General features: G+C 37.0%; 1 protein-coding gene and 1 long non-coding RNA gene across 3 annotated transcripts in view; one reads left to right on the top strand and one right to left on the bottom strand.

The window, feature by feature from the left end:
* LOC135127564 (sestrin homolog) overlaps positions 1-21,434 on the top strand; it is a 380,608-nt gene that overhangs the window by 248,274 nt on the left and 110,900 nt on the right. The window lies entirely within an intron of this gene.
* Positions 6,346-7,187, bottom strand: LOC135128266 (uncharacterized). Its single transcript, XR_010280357.1, has 3 exons — positions 6,937-7,187; positions 6,706-6,887; positions 6,346-6,656 (listed from the first exon to the last, which is right to left on the bottom strand). It is a non-coding gene; the product is annotated as an uncharacterized LOC135128266 (long non-coding RNA).

The following is a 21,434-nucleotide window of genomic DNA, read 5'->3' as shown; positions in this document are numbered from 1 at the left end:
GAATTGGATCTGAAGAATCGAGAGATCCAATTCAATTTGAAAAATTTTGCGATATTTTAATTATTCATTGTTTTAAATTTTAGTTTTTTCGATTTCTCGATTTTTTGACTTTTCAGTTCTTCAGTATTTAAATTTTTGAATTTTTCAAATTTTTGCGTTAAATTTTCAGTTTTCTGATTTCTCAATTAGTCTATTTTTGATTTTCCCACTTCTCAAAGTTTCGATTTTTCAGTTCTTCAATTCTTCGATTTTTCGACTTCGCTTTATTGGTTTGTCGATTTCTCAATTTTTGGATATTTCTTTCAGTTTTGATATTTTTCAATACTTCGATTCTTTCATTTTTCGACTTCTAGATTTTTCTATTTTTTATTTTTGGATTTTCAGTTTTTTGTTTTTTATTTCAATTTCTCAATTTTTCAACTTTTTCATATTTTAATTTTTAAATTTCTAGATTTTTCAGTTTCTCGAGTTTCCAGTTCTATATTTTAATTTTTTAAATTTACGAATGTTTAAATTTTTTGAGATCTCAATTCATTGAGATTCTGATGTTTCGATGTTTTGAAATCTCGCTTTATCAATTTTTCCATATTTAAGTTTTCGATTTTTCGATTTTGGCCTACTTCGGTTTCTCAATTTTTTGATTTTTCGACTTCTCGATTTTTCGACTCCTCGATTTTTTTTGTCTTTTGATTTTTCGATTTCTCGATGTCTCAATTTTTGAATTTTACAATGTTTCGATTTTTCGATTTGTTGGTTTTTCGATTTTTTGTTTTTCGGTTTCTCGATTTTTCGATGTTTCGATTTTTGATTTATCCGATTTTTCAATTGTCCAATTTTTAAATTCTGGACTTCTCGATTCGTTGATTTTTCAGTTTTTCGATTATTAAATTTCAGATTTTTAATTTTATTTTTATTTTTGATTTTTTGATGTTTGGATTTCTCCATTTTTCAGTTTTAGGATATTTTAACTTTTCAGTGTTTTAAATTTTAGATTTTTCGATTTTTTAGTTCTTCAATATTTTTTTATTTTTCAAATTTTGACGTTTCTGAATTTTTAGTTTTCGGATTTCTCAATTAATCTATATTTTTATATTCCCATTTCTCCACTTCCTAAAGTTTCGATTTTTCAGTTCTTCAGTTCTTCAATTTTTCGATTATTCAGGTTTTTGATTTTTCAATTTTTCGATTTTTTAAGTTTGCGATTTTTAGACTCTGCTTTTTTGACTTTTTTGTTTCTCAATTTTTTAATTTCCTAATTTTTTGATATTTCGTTCAATTTTGTGATTTTTCAGTTTTTCGATTTCTCAATTTTAACTTTTCGATTTTTGAAATTATTAATTTTTTTCGATTTTTTGAGTTTTCAGTTCTCGATATTTCAATTTTTCAATTTTCGGAATTTTTAAATTTTCGATTGTCCAATTTTTTTTTATTTTTCGATTTTCCAATTTTTCGATGTTTCGATTTTTGAATTAACCGATTGTTCAATTTCTCTATTTTTAAATTTTAGATTTTCCAATTTTAATTTTTTTGATTTTTTTATGTTTCGATTTTACGATTTTACAATTTTCCCATATTTGAATTTTTCAGTGTTTTAAATTTTCGATTTCGAGGATTTACTGTGTTACAGTAGTCATCAGTCATTACTCATCAAGAACGATTATTGCTGTGCGTTAAAATGCCTACATACTGATAAGCACGTACATACAAGACACATTTAAGGCTGTTTTAGTATAATTTTTGCAATTTTAAATTTATTTCTTGATGTCTAAATCGTATATATTTAAATGGTGATGAATATTTTGTGATACAATCTTAGGATAAAATGCATTTTAGTTTCAAAAATAATATGTATTTAATGATTTGACTACTGTTAATAAAAAAAATACGTAAGAAGATGTTCATATTGAATTAATTTGGTGTTCATAGTTTGATGATAATCCATAGTTATTCTGGAGGCAAATTAGATGACTTGTTACTTATTAATTAAAGTAGTGGTCGTTTAATTTCGTATACCTTTAAAGTGGACGAAGGGACGCATATATTACAGTATAGTCTTCAACACGTACGTTTGCTTATTTTGTGACTGCTCCCCGTACAACGTACTGATTAATACGTCCGTTTACTACCTTATCGACATCACGTGCTTACGGACTATTTTTACCCCCTTTCGTAAGGTACCGCCACTTCATAGTGAAGCGAGTGAGATGTAAAATATATATTCATTCTTTTCTACATGGGAAAGTGATTGTCCGTATAGGTTGTCCAACTATAATATACTTAAACAATGATAATATGTTGTAATAAAATTTTGATTCTTGGTTGCCAAGGGTAAAAACTCAAAGCGGATTCATAAATCACAAGTATAGGACTAATTGAAAAAACTCTTACATGTTTGGCCACATTGTGGAGGACAAAACACGCAACGACGACTGCTGGAACTAATTTTAATGATAGCCTGTGGTATTTAGCAATATGGAAAGCGTCATTCTAATTGTCCAAATTACAAAATATCTCTCGAGGTGTTTCGGGATTCTTACGAGAGGTCATCAGACACTCTCCAACAGCGGAATCTTGATTGTTGTTTGTAACGTGTGACAGACAGCCATTTTTTTCTAAATACGACTATCGTAAACAGATCCTGGTCATTCAGCAGTCACACTCGTAAATAATTCATTTGCATTACGTGTGACTTGTATGCTGATGCTCGCCGTGGCAACTAGCTTTTTTTACTTTATTTTAAAAAAATTATAACACAAATGTAGCTGATTTAACGCCTTAAATATTTCATGTAGATTTTAAGCTGGTTAAACACCGCTTCGGGATATTTGCCCCGCCCATTTAGAAACTTGAGTATTAATGATGATTAATTAAACTCTCAAGTTTTTTCTTAATCAAAAACCTACACGTTTCGCGTGAAACTTTAGCGTTTTAGAAGTTCAAAACTCAGCGAGAGTTTTTATCCATTCTAAAATTCCTCTGCTCAACTTTTTCGAAACTTTGGCTGCGGATTTTAATTTAATTTGGCCTTTGGACAACAAAATTCGCACTAATTTATAGATTTCAATAAAATGTAAACACGCTCCCCCACCCCCGAATTCCTCGCCGTCCCGAACCAATAAGCATTTGGGCCCTTATTCATGAACCGTCCCCATTTTCGAATGCGAAACTCCGTTTTTCTCTGCCGTTTCGTCGGTGGATTGCCGAAGGGATGCAATTGTAAATTGTGGGCCGGGACTGTTCCGATGATGAAATTTGAGACCCCGATCAATCGACTTGACTTGCCCGAGACGGATATTGTTTGGAATAGGTTCCAATTTTCGCCTTACGACATCGTGTCAGCTCATTTTCCGAAGAAGGGGAGCAGGAAGCGGCATTAGGCAAGAAATGCACGGAAACGATAAGTTTCGGAAAAACATAGCAGATGCAAAGTGGCGGAGGATCGAAGGGTGGTGATGTATTGATTTTCTGATGCAATGTTAGAATTGCGCAACGTTTTTGCATAACGTCGACAGAAACACAAGGAAAAGTGGAGGAGGTGTTGCTTTCTGTAATTATTAATATTAAGATTTAAAACAGCACTTCCGATATTATCAGGTGCATTTATAAACAGCTGAAAAAATTAATTACTGGTAATAAGTGGCCGTTTTGAGATAATCGAAGCTGGGCGAGGCAAAAATTACGACTTAGTGTTCAGTATTCTGTAATTATTTTATTCTAGAGTCATTTATTAAAACCCGTTTGAATTAATTGTCGCTGAACAAACACACAACACGACGGTAACGACCAAGTTCAATGGCAACTTGCATCCTCAGAAATCGGTTTGATGGCTCCCTCAATTGGCGCAGTCGACTAAAACCAGACTTCCGCTCGAAAGTGCATCACGTATTTCCGGTTATTTCTCCGCTCAGATGCAAGTTGGTGCATCTCCTGTGCATCGAGGCATAAAATGGCACTTGACTCTGAGCCCCGAAACTGCAAACTTGGCAGAGGAAGCGACCAATTTCCACCAATGTGCCGCAATTTGCCTCCGGTGGCTGTTCGTGATCTAAAATTACGGAGACATTGCTGGAACTTATTTCGCACACGTACCCCCGAAAGCGATTTTTGTCGTCTAATAGGGTTTAAGAGGAGGAACTAAGCACGTTCTGTTGGGTTTTTGCTTTGAATGTATGAACTTTTATTCAAGGAGTGTTTATTCGAGGATTGTGGCTGGAATTCAGGACTTACATTTTTTGAGCGGCTTCCATCTTTAAACAGTATCTTGTAATTTGCGAAATTTACCAAGTCGACAAACCATTGTGGATTGAAGAAGTGAGGGAACCCGTTTGAGGTGCGCAAAACAATTCCGCAGAACACACTAAAGCCAAGGAAAATTCAAAGAATGTAGCCTCTGACATATAAAATCGTTGCTTACGATCCGAAGAAACGCTCATTACTCGCTACAAGAGTTTCCTCTTTCCACATATAGTCAGGATCACGAAGCAATGCGTACACGTCACGGACTCTGTATGACGTCATGCGCCTACCACGTTTATCATACAAATGAATCGGTTTGAAAACTGTCAACAAACATGTCGGCTTGTTATTGTTTTGGTTTGTTCTATTTATGATTATAGCATGATAAGACCGTTAGTGTGAAGCAACAGTTAAGAAATAAGCTACACTTGCAGTGTTTCAGCACACAAGGGCATGCTGCAGGCTGCATAGACGCTATAAATTACAAACTCAGGCACAGGAAAGATCATGACTGTAACCCCTTTCACGTGTTCCTAGTCACTGAAGCCTGCCACTCACGTTCCAACGCCGCGGTGCTATTGTGTAGGATATGACGAAATTGAAGTGTTTTTGAACGTCTGTGTATGCGACAAGCAAATCGGTTGGATGTGGACGGTTGGTGAACAAGTCTGTCTGCAGTAGTACAATCGTGTTGTATTGGATGGAAATTTGATCGTGTGGACAGTGTACGTTATACAAACCGTGAAAGCAGCTATAAAAGTCCATTTTCTTCAGACATGTTGCCACTACGATCGCAAAATTTTAACTGCAAGGTCGTAACGTGTGTGTACTGCTGCTTGTTAGCAGAATTGTACAGCAGTTGTATCCAATACAATCGTACCCCGGCGTTGGAACGTGAATGACTGGCTTTAAGAACATTCATTTTTGCATTGACTGCTGGTAAAAACTGCTGACAACTGGGTGTTAAACACATACTTGGAGGGTGGTACAAGGCTTCATACTGTACTTAAAGCTACCAACGAGAATGTCAACATACGTCTCAAACAGACAGCATTGAACAGTTGTGACAGGCTTCAAGTTAGAGAAATACGCTTACCGTCTTCAATGCCACAATGGCCACGTCACATCTACAGAATAAGTTACTTTATTGACATGGAATAGATACAAAAGTAAACTATAAATAATAATAAGTATTCATGTTGCACAACGTCTTCATCTGACCAGTGATCTGTATATTTGGCCAGTGAAGTGATAGTGTGATTATAAAAGACATCAGCAGAACATGTCGCTAGTACAATCAATTAGGATGGTAATGGAAAATAACCTACATGTTACAGTGGCTGAATGCCCTCTGCAGTATTAGAATCTTCACTGTCATAATCACTAAAACTATAATCTGAATTCCCGTTCCCACCACTCCCGTGTTATTTTATTCATATGGTCAACAGTATTTTTCCACATTGTGGGCGTGACATGTGCTAACGCTTCTTTCCACATTCCCACGGAATTTTTTTAACCATAACCATCATGCCCAATGTGTTTGGAATAAAAATTTGTAGTAATTCCCAAATATTTTCTATAGGGTTAAACATACAATGATATGGCGGCAATCGCAATAGTCTATGGCCATTCTGTTGGCCCAATTCATGGCAACATACGTTCTTGGATGTTTATTTCTGAAAAACATGATATTTTAAATGAAACGATAGAGAATAGTATATGCATTACTGTGCAACCAAATGATGAAGTTCCGTTTTTAACAGCTGTGGATCTGAACTTATGTCATGTTGTTAAAGCCATTCACGAATTTCTGCTTTTTTCCATGAACCATTGGGACATTTGTTTGCAAGGGTACTGTGATAGCTTACATTGTCTATAATAATCAGTGATGGTTCTTCAAGATTCATGAGTAACTGAAACCACTTGAGAAAATTCTGTTGATTCATTTCGCCATGATAGTCTGGATTTTTGGTATTAGAAGAAAATACCAGAGCTGCTTCATCAATAAATCCATTGCTTGTACCTACATGTAATACAATATATCTAAAATATAGTGAGAAGAATAAATAACCAACGTGAAACTGACACATTACTAACTTTTGCCTTCTATTTTGAACGTCCTGATACTTTTGACACTATCGTCTTGCCATGGACCTAACTACCGAACCATTTTCAAATATCCATGTTTCATCAAGATCACATGGCAAAGGATTTGGGTTCTGCTGATTGTCCATGTATTCACGTAAGAATTTGGTTCTTGCATGAATAACATGTAATTCCATAAGACGCTTCGTACACTTGTTGGAGAATAACGAAACCCAATAGAGAATATAAAATTCTTCCTAACGAGCTCAGAGAAACTTCAAATATATGTTTCTCCTTCAAGCAATCAAGTAATGACGATCGTGTAACATGTATTTCTGTAAAATAATCGTTAGTATCTATAAGGCGTGCGCATCAAATTCATACTTTTTTCGACCATTCCATATAAGCATTCTCGAATAGCACACTGCTCCGAAGTGCTAATATCACACACTTGCTTTGTTCGGGGGTCTCTATTTCTTGGGAGAATGTACAGCTTCTGCGGTTTTTATTTGTTGTACCATGGAGTTCACTGTTCGCACACATACACCCAGAGCAGCAGCAACCCTCTGTACAATGTGACTGCATTAGTAATTGTAATAAAATACACCTACTTACGTCTTGAACAGCTGTTAGTGGTAAAAGAGGTCCCCCGCTATCGCGTTCTTTAGCAAAATAGTCCACTAAATTAGCGACCATTTGCTTTGCATCTTTGTGCAAGGGCTTCGGCATGGTGGAATGTTTACGTTCAAGCAAGCGACACGTACCACGGTATACGACAGTTAATTTGGAGTTCTAAAAAGAACTGTTATAGTTCTGAAAAGAACTGATACGATTACACGAGCAGAAAAGTAGAAAAACGCGAAAAATCAAACAATACCTAACACAACATAACCAAAGTTGACACCAATGACACTTGTGAAATCGATAAAACTTTAGCATATGTTTCGCTATCAGTCGTACCAATATAATTTCCCCCAAATTGATTGATTTTGATCCGTATTGCCACGTATTGCGGCGCGTATTTTTGATTTAGTGTTGGTAACGGATCTACGTCATCCATGACGTGTACGCATTGCTTCGTGATCCTGAGTATACAAGTTGTTTTCCATTACATAAGGCCTCGCTGGGCCCAGCTACTAATAAATTACAGAATTATTACGCAAACAATACTCTCTTGAAACCTCGTTATACAACACATTTTCATCAAGCAATTTATTACCTCGTCAACACGAAATCAATTTCATCTCGCCGTAACCCGGCGTCCGAAATCGGTCAACAGTGCATCTCGCGTCCCCTCTGTCTCGGAATGCTCAATCCATGGCCGAACAATAGCACCATTATCGTCGAAAACAACAAACAGATCCATAACGAGCCACTCCGTACACGTGCTCTCAAGGCCTGATCCGCCGAATTAAGAATCCGCGGACTTTCACGAGCGTTTTTCGCTTCGAACAAGCCGAAAAAATTATTTTTCCGCCCACCTTCCCTCTTTCGGGGCATCGTTTTCCGCTTCTCGTCGGATTACGATAAACAACACTTTGTGTTGCTCCATCCGATTACGAGCTCTCTGCTTTCTCTCGTTTTACGATTAGCTAAAAGGATTAATTCTGTTGCTTTACAAGATCAGGCTCATGCGAAAAACTAGCGGCGTTTCGTGTCAGGCCGATGCGAATTTATGTTGCCGTCAAAAGCCCGAAGCCTCGACACTGGTTTACCTACCCTCGTCGAGTCAAAATTCGATCCCCGAAAATTAGATTTTTACTTCTAGAGGGTAAGTTAATGAAGTATTGTAATCGAGCCCGTCGGGCGACTACCTACTTTCATGTTTTCTCGACGTTTCATGGCTCGCTTCCCTTTAAATATTATAAAATAACGTATTCCTCCACTTGTGGTTTATGAATCCGTGTTGCGTTTTTAGCGTAGGTATCCAGATTTTTGGAAAAAAATTGTATATAATCTAACATTGAAATTGCAAAATGTTTTGAAATTTTGCAAACGTTTGAAAGTTATGCAAAGTATGGTAAATTGTTATCAAAAATTATTTTTTCGATGTCTCATTTCCGATATACTAGTTTTACGAGTTTTCAATTTTTCGATTCTTTAATTTTTGAGTCCTCAATTTTTCGATATTTTGATTTTTTAATTTTTGTCGTTTCTAAATTTTCGTGTTTCCGATTTCTTCTGTAATCAATTTTTCGATTTTTTGATTTTTCGATTTCTCCACTTTTCGATGTTTCGATTTTTCAACTTCCGAGTTTTCAGTTTTTCAATTCCTCAAATTTTCGACTTTTCAGCTTTTCGATTTTTTAAAATTTCCATTGTAAGCGGAATTTTTAGTGCAGGTCTTTAAGTCGACAAAACCAATCAGATTTAATAATTAACCCCCACTTAAGACACATATCTCAGATGCAGAGGGTGTATTTTGAGGGCAGTTAGTCCGAGTTAGTCAGAGTCCGTGAGAGTGTGTAAAATAGCGGTGGGCGTGAAGGCCCAGCTGTGTGGTGACAGGGCCGGACTCGGGTTGAGTGTTAAGCCCAAAGAGTTGGGTGTTAAGGTGTTGATAAGAGAAGGTGGCAGGTTAGGGTGAACCTGGGGCCACGAGAGTAATGTGAACGCGTAAAATCTCCGGCAGATACCATGGTATGTACCTGAGCACTGAGGGCGTACTCAGGTGGGGCGCCTTTGGCTCATGACACGGCAGGTTGGCGAAAGCCGTGAAAGGGGTGTCCTGGCTGTTGACCGACCGGTGGTGGCGGTGGTGGCAACCGAATGCAACAGAGAATACGTTTGCTGGTTAGGTTGGGAGATTAACCCGGTTTCTGGAGGAAACATAGTGACGTATGGACGTGGAGGTGTCCTCTCCATTTTGGCCAAGACAGCGCTCCTTCTGAGGGGGCTGTGGGCGGGCAGTACATCCCAAACTGTACGGCTAGGGCGATTTCAGATAACTCGACTACATCACCAGAAGATTGCGCGCTGAAGACGACGCCGTGAGTTGGAACCGCTGATCTACAAGGAGTGGGCTAGGGGGTGGAGACCCCCCGGTGAGTGACCCCATTCTTAATCATTAGCGACAGATAAGTCAGGTGTGTCTGTTTTCATATTCGTGATTGGGGCCGAATTGTCGCGGGGCCGGACCTGCACTAGAGCGTCACATGTAAGGGGTGAGTGAATCTGTAGTTTGCAATTGGCTGTAGCCGTTTGACCGTCATTGATAATGAATATTTGTTGATAATTTGCGCTAAAGCCGCTATCTGGCCAGGAATCGTCTTACACCATTTTTCAACTTTGCGATTTTTGGATCCTTCGATTTCTAGGTTTTTCAATTTATCGACGTTTCAGTTTTGACATTTTTCGATTTTTGCATTCTACAATTTTTCGATTGATCAATTTTTCGATATTTTAGTTTTGAGATTTTTCAATTTTGCGAATTTTTGATTTTGTTCTATTTCAATTCGACTTCTTGTTATTTTGATGTTTCGATTTCTCCATATTTCAGTTTTTGAATTTTTCGATTTTCCAATATTTCATTTCACTTTTGGAATTTTTCAGTCTCGCATTTTCAATTGTGTTTGGATTTTTCGAAATTTTAATTTTTCAGTTTTTTAAATTTAAAATTTTCGATTTTTCAGTTCTTCGAATTTTTAAATTTTTGATTTTTCAGTTTTTTGATATTTCGATTTCTTAACATTTCGGTTTCTGGATTTTTAAAATTTTTCAATTATTCGACTTTTCGATTTTTCAGTTTTTCGTTAGTTCAGTTTTGGAATTTTTCGACGTTACGACTATTCGATTTTTTTGTTTTCCCATTTTTCGTTTTTTCGACTTTTCAATGTTTCAATTTCTGGACTCTCGGTTTTAGATTTTTGGTTTTTTGACTTTTAAAATTTTTGATTTTTCCATTTTTGATTTTATTTAATGTAAAATATTTCAATTTTTATTTTTTGATTTTGGGTTATTTGAATTCTTCCTTTTTTAAGCTTCCCGACTTTTCGATTTGTCCATTTCTTCATGTTTCGATTTCTTGATTTTTCTGTTTGGATTTTTCAGTTTTTCGATTTCCTAATTTTTCGCCATTTTGGTTTTGGGATTTCCCAATTGGTCAAAATTTCAATGTTTTGATTTTTCAATTTTCTAATTCTCAATTGCCTAGATTTTAGATTTTTCGATTTCTCCTTTTTTTTGTTTTTTCAATATTTTAATTCTTTAATTTTTCGATTTATAAATTTTTGATTTTTCCATTTTTCGATTTTTTTTAATGTAAAATAAGTATTTCAGTTTTTAGTTTTGTATTTTGATTTGTCGGTTTTTGATTTTTCGATTTTCCATTTTTCCGATGTTTGGATTTTCCAGTTTTTCTATTTCCCAATTTTTCGACATTTTAGTTTTGCGATTTTGCAATTTGACAATATTTCAATTTTTTGATTCCTCAATTTTTCATTTGTCTAAATTTTAGATTTTTCGGTTTCTCGATTTCTCGGTTTTTTTTTTGATTTTTCAGTATTTTAATTCTTTAATTTTTCGATTTTCCAGGTCTTCGATACTACAATTTTTCAGTTTTTCTATTTATCAATTTTTCCATGTTTGAGTTTTGCGATTTTTCAGTAGGTATTTCGCTTTTTTAATTGTAGATTTTCAATTTTTCGAGTTCTCGATTTATCGGGATTTTGACTTTTCGATTATTCGATTGTTCTATTTACCAATTTTCCTATTTTTTGTAATGTTAAATTTTTCAATTTTTCGATTTTGGGCTATTTTAATTTGTCGATTTGTCGACTTCTCGCATTGTAGATTTTTCAAACTTTTCAATTTTCGGTTTCTGGATGGTTTAATTTTTGTCGATTTCTCAGTTTATCGATGTTTCGAATTGTCGTCTTTTCGATTTCCCAGTTATTCGACATTTTAGTTTTGGGATTTTTTCAATTTGTCAATTTTTCGAAGTTGAACTAGAATTGATTTAAAGCGAGAGTTACTTTCAATATTAGTCCGGTTTCGTTTTATTAGACTCAATAAATACTTCTTGGTCATCTTTGAGTGTTATTTTAATCGGACGCGACTTGTTGGAATTTGCATTAAATTTGCTGAGGCGAGACGCAAGAAAAATCGGTGACATATAACTGTTTGGATTGGCATTAAGAAATTGTATAAAATCAGAGAAGAATTTACTCAAAAATAATTTTCTTGTTTCGCTTCTGTTCTAAAACATTCGACTTTTCTTTAAATCATCTGGTGATAACGATGGAATTCTCTCTGCTTTCGGATTCACGCAAATCTTCTCGTTCTATTTCAACCAAGAGATGATCTACTTTTGACATATTAACTTCCAAAGCCTCTGGGATTTTACTAAAAATGGGATTATCAGTTATCTCTCCTTGCACGACTTCGTAAATTACTTCTCTGCTGCACTTAATTTAATTTTTTGTTTCCGGTTTTGCTGCAGAAAATTTTAAATGTTTGAAATTAGTACGGTGGCAGTTCCGGAGTAACTTTTTTACCTCTTTCAGAGAAGGAATTAATTTCCGGCCGATTGTAATATCCAAATAAAAAAAATCCAGATAAATTCGTCCCGGAATTCGCAATTACACAACTGTCGGTTTTCTAAATCTCATAATAAACAAACATTTATCAGCCACTTTTACCACAATCTGTCTTTTTTCTGGAACATCTCATTATTCAAGCCTTACGCAACGCCAAAATCCACGTTCTAACCTCACGAATCCGTCCCTTTCCTCCGCACTCCACCTAACCGGGCCACTTCCTGTTCTTTTGTCCCATTCCGATTCCATCGTCTTAGCATCTCAGATGAAATCAAAACCCCGCATAACTGTGCGTAGAGGCTTGCCCTGCTAAATCCGCTGTCGGCCGTACGTTGACATACGTGTGATAATTCGAAATCCATTATATGTAAATGGAATTTTTTTGATCCGCACAATGCAAAGAAGCGAAACAATAAGTCCATAAAATTTTGGGGCACACCCATAATTCCGTAAAGTAGGTAACTATCTGGCCTCTACCCTTTTAGGCACGAATTACGCCTGTTGTGCAACTACGTAAAACAATAAAGCGCTAAAAGGCTAATTGAGTAATTTGTTTACAACAATGCCGGCGTTAAAAATCGTTATTGTGTGTCGAAAGAGTTCGAAAAGGCAAAATTTCGGAAAAAAAACTGCGGCGTCTTATTCTCACGCTCCCCCCCCCAATCTTTGATCCGTTCCCTCTCCCGCCGCATGACGAGTTCTAATTACGCTCCGCTTTGATATACACCCCCGACGCATAATCCGTGCGTTTGCAAAAGGATTCCCGGTGGCTGAAGAGGCACGCAATTTGTGCGATTAAACCCAGGAAAGGGACGGCGCAACTGAAAAGAGCAAATACCTTATCACATAAATTAACTCCTATTGGATACCTGATGTTATTTATCATCGTCCAGTGCGGATGACATCGTGCGGCGAAATGAACTCGGGCCGTTCCTCTTCCTGCCCGTTATATTAAAACCCTTTGTGCGGGGCGCCGGCAGGGACGGGCCCGCCCGCCCGGAAAACGCGCCCCGGAATCGATTACCCGGAGAAATCCCGCCAGTCCGGCCCAGACGCGGGGTTATTCGTTCCGACGTATAAATTTCCCTATCGCGGATGTAATGCTCCGGTGGTACATGTGTAAGCGGTCAAGGACGGCACTATATCAAATCTGCCACCCTCGTGTGACGCAGGCCTTGATTTGTTTACTTCACTTTACTTCCGTCTTCTCGACTACTCGATATTCAGGAGGAATTCCTCAAATCGCAACTTTATATAAATGGAAAGGTGGGATGAAGCCGGATTGTGGATGGGATGCGGAGGGTGTTTAATATTGAGGGAGATAAATTTTCATTTCGTAGGGGAAAAACTTGCCGAAGGTGTTGGGAGTGGCTGTCGTCTAAATCAAGCCAAACTGTTGATGCATGGCTTGCGATGATCGTAAAATACAATGAGCTGTCACCCCATCCTGCTGAAAACAATAATAATAACAACAAATGAATAATCGAAAAATGTTGCGGGACAAGTCCATCACCTTGTGCGTAATTTAGCAACCCTAGAAAGAGCCCGAATAACGAATAGGAACAGTTGCCGTCAGCCCTCCCTTAAATTAAAACCGGCGGAAAAAACCGCGTCCCGAAACATCTCGCAACAAAAAGAAAATAATTTAATCCCAGCGCCTGTAATTAAAGTCTTTGAAGTCCTTCTCACGTTTGCTAAAAGAAAAACCAATTTTACATCTGTTTGTTGCCCCCACTTCGCCCATTAAGCGCTCCGAATTCGCATTCATAATCCCCAACTTTAGCAAATAATTAAATTTCATAGCGCACATAACATGCTGCAAAGTCGTTCCGTAATCCCGATCAGTCGGAATGATCACGATAAATCATTTTAATGGCTCCTGAGGGAGGAGATCTTGCAACAATTTCGCCACACGAAACACCTCCCATGTTTATAATGCAAGGATTAATTGACCGCAGCGTTACGGATTACCGATAAACCGAATTAATTCGGGCAACTGTGGCACAACGTAACCCATTCAAGAGGGCTTTCCGGAAAATTCGCGACTAAAGTGCCGCTTGCCAAGCTAACACTTATTTAAAACTGTAAGTATCTACTAATCGATGATGGCGCTTAATTAATTCGTTCGTCGCTGTTTATAATTGCTTAATGTGACCGTCCACGAAAAACTAATCACCTGTTAGTGTACGCAGTTGGCAATTAATTTTAGAATAACTCAGCTGGAGAGTCCAAATCCCCCAGATCGCTCTTCGCCGATTCTTGTAGGTAATTAAAGAGAGACTTTAATGTGGGATTGATGGTGCAGCTTTGGGATACGTCGCTTAAGCTCTCCGGAGAGAGATTACGCCATTCGGCAGGGAATTTTACCATGGAACAGCGCTTCTGTATTTTATTTTTCTTGCGTTAGTTCGGAATTGGGCCTTGGACACTAAATTCGTTCGTTTAATTTTGAGTAAAGTGCATTAAAAACGACGACTCTAATAATATTATGTCACTCGAATGAATCAACACAGTTCTAGAAATGGAACGAATAATATTATCTTTCTTGGTGACATGTGAACAAACAGTGACAAATGTCGCTCGATATTTTTAAATTTGTGTGATTGGAAGCGAGCTTTCTTCCGGGCGCTTTTTTGCCGAATAAAAATGCCAAATTGTCGCATTTTTTCGAAACTAGGAGGTCACCAACGTGAGTAAGACGGGTATTTTTAGGAAGCTGCATTGTTCGAGATATCATCGGGGAAATATGCGGAAACCGTGCGCTGACAGATTTTGGCAAGAACTCGCCTGGTTTTTCTGTTGGGAACAATGAAAGTGTGCTTATTAATACAAGCAATAAAATTTACTACGCGGGATTACGGAACACACAATAGCGCTGATAAACTGTATCAATAGGAGCGAGACAAGTACTTACAAATAAACTGGTAGAAAAATCGACATGCGTGCGATAAGATTAAAGCAATAAATACTAAAAATAGACGGTTTCGACGAAAAACAGACGGTTTTAGTGGAAATAGGTGCGCCTGGTTGTCTGAAAGTGGCGATGGATTCTAGACTGATTGGTAGTATTTATAAAAACGAGCTTTACCTGCGACTGCGGAGGCAATTCTTCCATTTATGGTCAAAGTTTGCCTTATCTGATAAGTGGAACTTTATTCTAGTTTGCATATTCATCATTTTTACTTCTCGAGCGATTTCTCGACGTTTCCGTCTGTGTGTCTGTCCGTCTGTCTGTTGTCTGTATCATCTGTATTAGGCACATGGTTTCCGAAACTATTATTCTTGTGGTGTACAAGTCCGCTTTGAGTTTTTCCTCTAAACAAATTAAGCATACTCACCGACAGACAGACAGACGGACGGAAACGGGAGCTCACGTCGTGTAGGTAAAAATTTGCTAATAAAGTGGAACATGCCCGAAGCTCTTTACAGACTGCTGTTATTGTTATGGACAGAATGCAAAGAAGCGACTCTTTATCGAAAGACCTAGAAATTCCCATTACACAAGTCCATTACGAAGAAATTTAAAGTAATCGCTCCAACACTGAAACGCACTGAAGGTCAAGGCACATCAGACGATGCACCCAGACGATAAATGATTGCAATTGACGTCATTCTAGTGCAGTGTGTTGCAACAGCGTAAAAATCTCCGTTATCCGAAATTCTCTTCCGCACCTTGTCCGATAATAATTGGGAGTCGCTCTAATTTTTGCGCGAAGAAAGTGCGTTGCTACCTGTGTTTGTTACATCCTGCCAGCTCCCGGAAAAATTAATTAATTCCGTCAGCGCTCCTTAAAAACTCTCCGAAATTAAACATGACAATAAAAGGACTTTCTCTTAAAAACGGAGTTTTGATAATTAATTAAGTCATTAATTAAAAGCAGAATTTCATTAAACAAAAGTGTTCCGTTTCGGGTCGTTATTAATACTTTTTGTTTTATTTCGCAACACTTAAATTAGACGCGTTACCTCCGAGATTTATGGCTTGAATTAATTCGAGAATTTCCGCCGGAGCGGATTTTTTTAAGGAAAACTCGCTCCGCCAAAAGTCGAATTTCTTCATTTCGGCGCGGCGAAAGTAATTCCTGCCGACATGCGTGTAATGTATGGTAAGGAGGGCCTCCTTGAGCGCTCGAGGGCCTAATTTGAATATTTCATATTTATTACCTACTCATTTTCTTTGGTTTTGGGTTTGTGTTGTATTTTTCGCCGTTATTTATGTCTCTTTTAATATTCTTCGCGGCCTTCTGCTCCTCCTCGTTCCAGCCGAGAATTTATTATTTCATCTACAGGACTGTGCGTTTCATTTTCTTGTCTGAATTATTTATTTTTATCTCTTTAAGTTCGCATTTATTATTTGACACGGAAAGCGGGATTTTCGGGAGAGGACGACTACGGTAATGAAAGAACGCCACGGCGGTGTTTAGTATTATTATTATTATTTCGGTTTTTTTGTTTTGTTTTATTTTGTTTTAGCACGAAATCGTAGAACTTGTCGACGGAATCGTTTAAATAAGCAATCGGGGAATATGAATATTTTAATTCCGGTCTAACGAGTCTGGAATATACAGACGTGACGGTGAATTATTTACGGCGATGAGGAAGCACCGGTTAATGATGCCGTTTTAAATTAGCTACAAATGAGCAATCGAGACGGGAAAACAAGGTGAAAATGAGAAAAGCGCCTGTTCAAGGAGGGGCGGTGTTATTTTCGCTCCTAAAATTTCGTCAGTTTTCCTAATTTTAAAATTTAAATACTTCTCAACAGCAAATTGTCGCCGTTATACAAATTATTATAATTAACGTTCCATGGATTAGAAATTGAATTTCTGTTCGAAAGCGCATTTCTAGATTTTAAAATGTGGCTTTTCCGCGACAGCTTTTTCAGGAAGAGTTCTTTGCTTCCAGCGCTTTTATTCAGATCCTCGTCGTCTCGTTACCCTGCAACAATGCCACTCCGCAGCGCAAAAAATCACAAAACAGTCTCATTTCCGGGTCGAAAGAATCTCGACCGGTGAATGCAAGCAGTAAACAAAAGCGGATTTGTTTGTGAATGACGGCTGCAGTTTTTATCCTGCTGAAATCAATCGTCCTGCGCGAACACAACTTCATTATTTCAGTTTTACGTTAAAAATATCCACCTTTTTCTTCCTCCTTGTATATTATACAGCACCCCGGGTTCATTGTTGTGGGCCTTTGTTTAACGGATTTGTTTCGTAGTTTTCGATGAAAGAGAACTGCAAAGTTCGAAAATTAATACAAAAGAGAAAACATGTACAGAGTGGTGAAATTTTCACTAAACACTGCTCATCGAGAAGTAACACTCGACCTACGCTGACAATTTACAAGTAATGATAATGCGAAACTAGCTGCCGGTCGGAGGGAAATAAATAAGAGCTTTAATGGTACTGGGATTAGTTTCATGGTGGGAGTTGACCCGTTATCCTACGACCACCAACACGAGTGTGGTATTTTGTATTATCACACACATATAGTGTGAAGATCAATCATGGGACAATATTTTTTTCTTTAAGTTGAAATTTAACTTTTTGTTTATCAGACATACGAGTATGTAATTATTCTTCTCAGAAAAATCTCTTTCGGGTACAGATCACCATATTTTAGGTATACTTTCACCACATATTTAGACTTCACCTCACATATTTTAACCATAGAAAAAAATTTAAAGTAGACAGTTACAAGCTTTATTTTCACCGGATGACCTATGAATATTAGTTTAACACTTTGACGGAGATTTAGAGAAAGTGAAAATGTATCAAAAAACTATTTAATTAAAAATCTTCCAACTTTGACCACAAGGGTTCTAAAATGGATCACGCTAAGGAAATAAACATTTGTTCTTTTGACGACAGACCTCGAATTTAGTTTCTTTCTCGGAAAGGTCACGATCGATAGACTTTGTTAACTTTAAAGTTCCGAGCACGCTTTATAACTAGCTTTTATCATCAAGTGCTCTCAAATTACACGTCTCGTTATGTTTTATAAGTGTTCATGTATAGCAAAAAATTTTCTTAAGGCAGAAAATTAGATGCGTCCAAAAACGGCAAAAAACGCAGGACCAAGCTAGAATTAGAAAAACGTGGTGGAAAACCATTCTTTCAGCTCGCTATAACGCCGCCAACTTTTCCTCTAAAGTGGATTTCTGCCCCCGTGACACAAAACCCCTCATAAAAATTGTCTAAGCTATAACTCTTAATCGTCGTCTCAGGATTCCGAACCTCGGCGAGCGAAATCGAAAACTGCAACTGCACTGGCCGCTTGCCAACTTTCTGCAAAGTCGATGAACTTTCGCTTGCACGCGAATTTATTTTCGACCGTACGAACCTCGGCCTGACCCTTTTTCAGCGGCGGAACACCAAGAGGTGATGTTTTTATCGGACCGCTCGCAGCGAAAAGGATAATTAATAATTTAGACGGCGACGGGTGTTATTAGAGTTGGCCGGAATCGGCGGAAGGTGAGCTCGCAAGGAAGTAAATATTGTTGTTGGGAAGCAACAAGCGGACTCGACTTCGAACAATAAGGAGAAGTCGGGAGCGAATTTTATTGGGAAAGTTGGGAAAAGTGTGCCGCATTTTCGGCTTCTGATACGGGAATTATGAAAACGTCCACCTGCACCCCTTCGTTTGCTAAAGCGGCGACGCGATCTTCCGTAAAAGGGCCCGCGGAGAGATCGCTCCGGCATGCTGCATAATTCATGCAAGTGACGTTTTTATCGACGACTGCACTTTCCACACACTACTAACCCCCATAAGCGACCCGATTAGGCCGAAATTAGATCAACTCCGGCCGGAATTTATGAAAAAGCACCTTCATATAGAGACGTCTGCGAAGCCGAAGACGGCGAGATAAAACGCATAATGCGGGATCGTTTTGGGCTGCATGTCGCCGATTTCGCATCGACTCGTAAATCTTCTCTCTTTAAAACTTAGTTTCGGCGGATAGTTTCGTCAGATTGCCTGAAGCTGATTGAAAGCCGGAGTCGGGGGATCGGGAGACGGCGCTGACGACTGCCGGATTCTTGACTATTGCACACGATGGGAATTTTAAACTGTCACTGAACTAAGTTTGGCTTTATGCAAGAATGTTGTTAACAAGGAGGAGATGGGGGAGCTTTCAGGAGGACGACAGCGCCGCTGGGTTAAAGAGGCGGAGTGTTCTGCTGTCAGAAGGTTCAGTTTTTTGTGAAATTTGAAAATAAAAAACCAAGAGATCCCAAGATTGTTTCAGATTCTCCCAAAAACAGGATAACAGGAGTTCGCCAAGGTTTTAATAATAATAAGTTTATTGCCCAACAGTTCAAGCGAACCAATTACAGAGCAATGAATGAATATAACCTAATAACCTAATATTATTCTAGAGTGACAAGAAAAAAAAAAAAAACAGAAAACCGAAACTATAAACTACACTTTCCATGAAGGTTAAATAAAAGTATGTGTGCTTATATATAAATGAATAACAGAACAAAAGAAATAACAAACCAACTTTAAATAATAATAATAATAGTAAAAACAGTATTTGACACAAATTCAAATTAGTAGAAACAACAACTAATAGGTGTAATAATTTAATTAACTACTATTAAAATAAAAAGCTATTACCTTCATTTTGAATTGTTTGAAACTGTGTGAAAAGATATCCAAAGCCTTAAAGTTCTTATTAAAAAGGAAACACATTATATTTAAAGGTGATTTCATTAAAATATTTGTACGAGCTAAAGGCACATAAAAAGGCAAATCACTTCTGCAATTTAAGCGTGGAACATGAAAGCAAATTTTTCCCAATAACTCGGCACAATCAATCCTTGAATGAATTAATTTAAAGAAAAATAAAGTAATGGCAACTTCTCTTCTGCTAACTAATGATAACATGTTGAATTCACTTAGCAGCAAAGCATTATCAATTCCTCTATCAGGATAAGTACCGTATTTTCTAAACCATACGTATTTCATGAATTTTCTTTGAATGGACTCAATGACATTTATGTAGCATTGTTATAATGGATTCCAAATAAGACAACCATACATCAAACATGAGATAACATATGCCTCGAATAATATCTTAATAGTATTTAAATTATTGAAGTTTTTACATTGCCTTATTATAAACCCAAGTAAAGAGAACGAACGTGCAACAATATTGTTGATATGGCATTGAAATGTAAGTTCTGAATCAAATGTGATTCCCAGATCTTTTATGACATTACATCGAGGTATGATTTCGTTATTGACTGAATAATCAAATTTGTGTAATGTTTTCTTACGAGTAAATGATATGACTTTACATTTAGTGACATTCAGGGTAATTTTATTTAAGGAACACCAATTGTTGAATTGATTCATATCACTTTGAAGCTGATGTGCATCCTCAGTTGTTCTAATAATGTGATATATTTTAGCATCATCTGCGTATATTAATGATTGACTCTTGAAAATGGTAGGCAAATCATTCACAAATAAAATGAAAAGTAGCGGACCAAGATTAGCTCCTTGTGGAACTCCTGATGTGACATCGTAGATATGAGAAGAGTGACCATTATAAAAAACATATTGCGATCTGTCTGATAAATATGAGCGAAGTAAATTGAAAATATTGCCACAGAGACCATATACCTGAAGTTTAGATAATAACATTAAGTGATCAAGGCGATCAAAAGCTTTCGCAAAATCTGTATAAATGACGTCTACTTGGGACCCATTATCAATAGCTTCTGTCAGAAATTGGGAAAAACAAGCTAAATTGGTTATCGTTGAGCGCCCATCAACAAATCCATGCTGCTGCGGAGAGATATATTTTCGAACATGAGGATAGATAAACGAATACAGAACAACTTCAAAAACTTTTGAAAAGTTATTTATTATTGATATAGGACGGTATTTATCTATTTCAGCATTATTACCTGATTTGAAGATTGGTGTGACTTTAGAGGTCTTCCACTTTTTTGGGAATGTACCAGTAGTAAGGGCAACATTAAAAATTGCTAATAAAGGTTGAACAAAAATATTTTTACAATCGTGTATCACAAAACCTGGGATTTGGTCAGGCCCAGCAGTAAAAGAATTTTTGATTTTATTGAAAGCAACTAAAACGTCATTGTGAGTAATGCTGGATATAGATAAAGAAAGATAATCAGATGAAGGCACTGGAAAATCTGTTGAATTCTGAGAACAAACATAGGACGACTGAAAAAATGTGGCAAATGCGTTGACAATGTCTTCTGGAGAATTTAAAGAAACGTTATTAAAAGTCATTTTTCCGGGTATGCGTGTTTGACCTTTCATTGATTTTACATACGACCAGAATTTTTTTGGGTCCTGGGATAGATTATTTTGAATGGAATTCAGATATTCTTTATAAGCTAGAGATATTTGATTTTTAGTAATAGTACGATAATGTTTAAATTTGACGTAATAGGAGCTATCATTAGTTTGCTTATATTTATTATGATAATAACCTTTTAATTTAATGTTACTGATAATCACAGAATTGAACCATGGCGGAAACTGAATCTTATTGAATTTATTTGGATAAATTGGGACATGCTTATCAAAAATATGATA

This window comes from Zophobas morio, unplaced genomic scaffold (genome assembly GCF_036711695.1).
Source record: "Zophobas morio isolate AGI-343-1 ecotype UQ-CSIRO unplaced genomic scaffold, CSIRO_AGI_Zmor_V1 ptg000012l, whole genome shotgun sequence".
Lineage (NCBI taxonomy): Eukaryota > Metazoa > Arthropoda > Insecta > Coleoptera > Tenebrionidae > Zophobas > Zophobas morio.
Note: the sequence above shows the minus strand (reverse complement) of the source record. Positions and strands in the feature narration are given on the sequence as shown.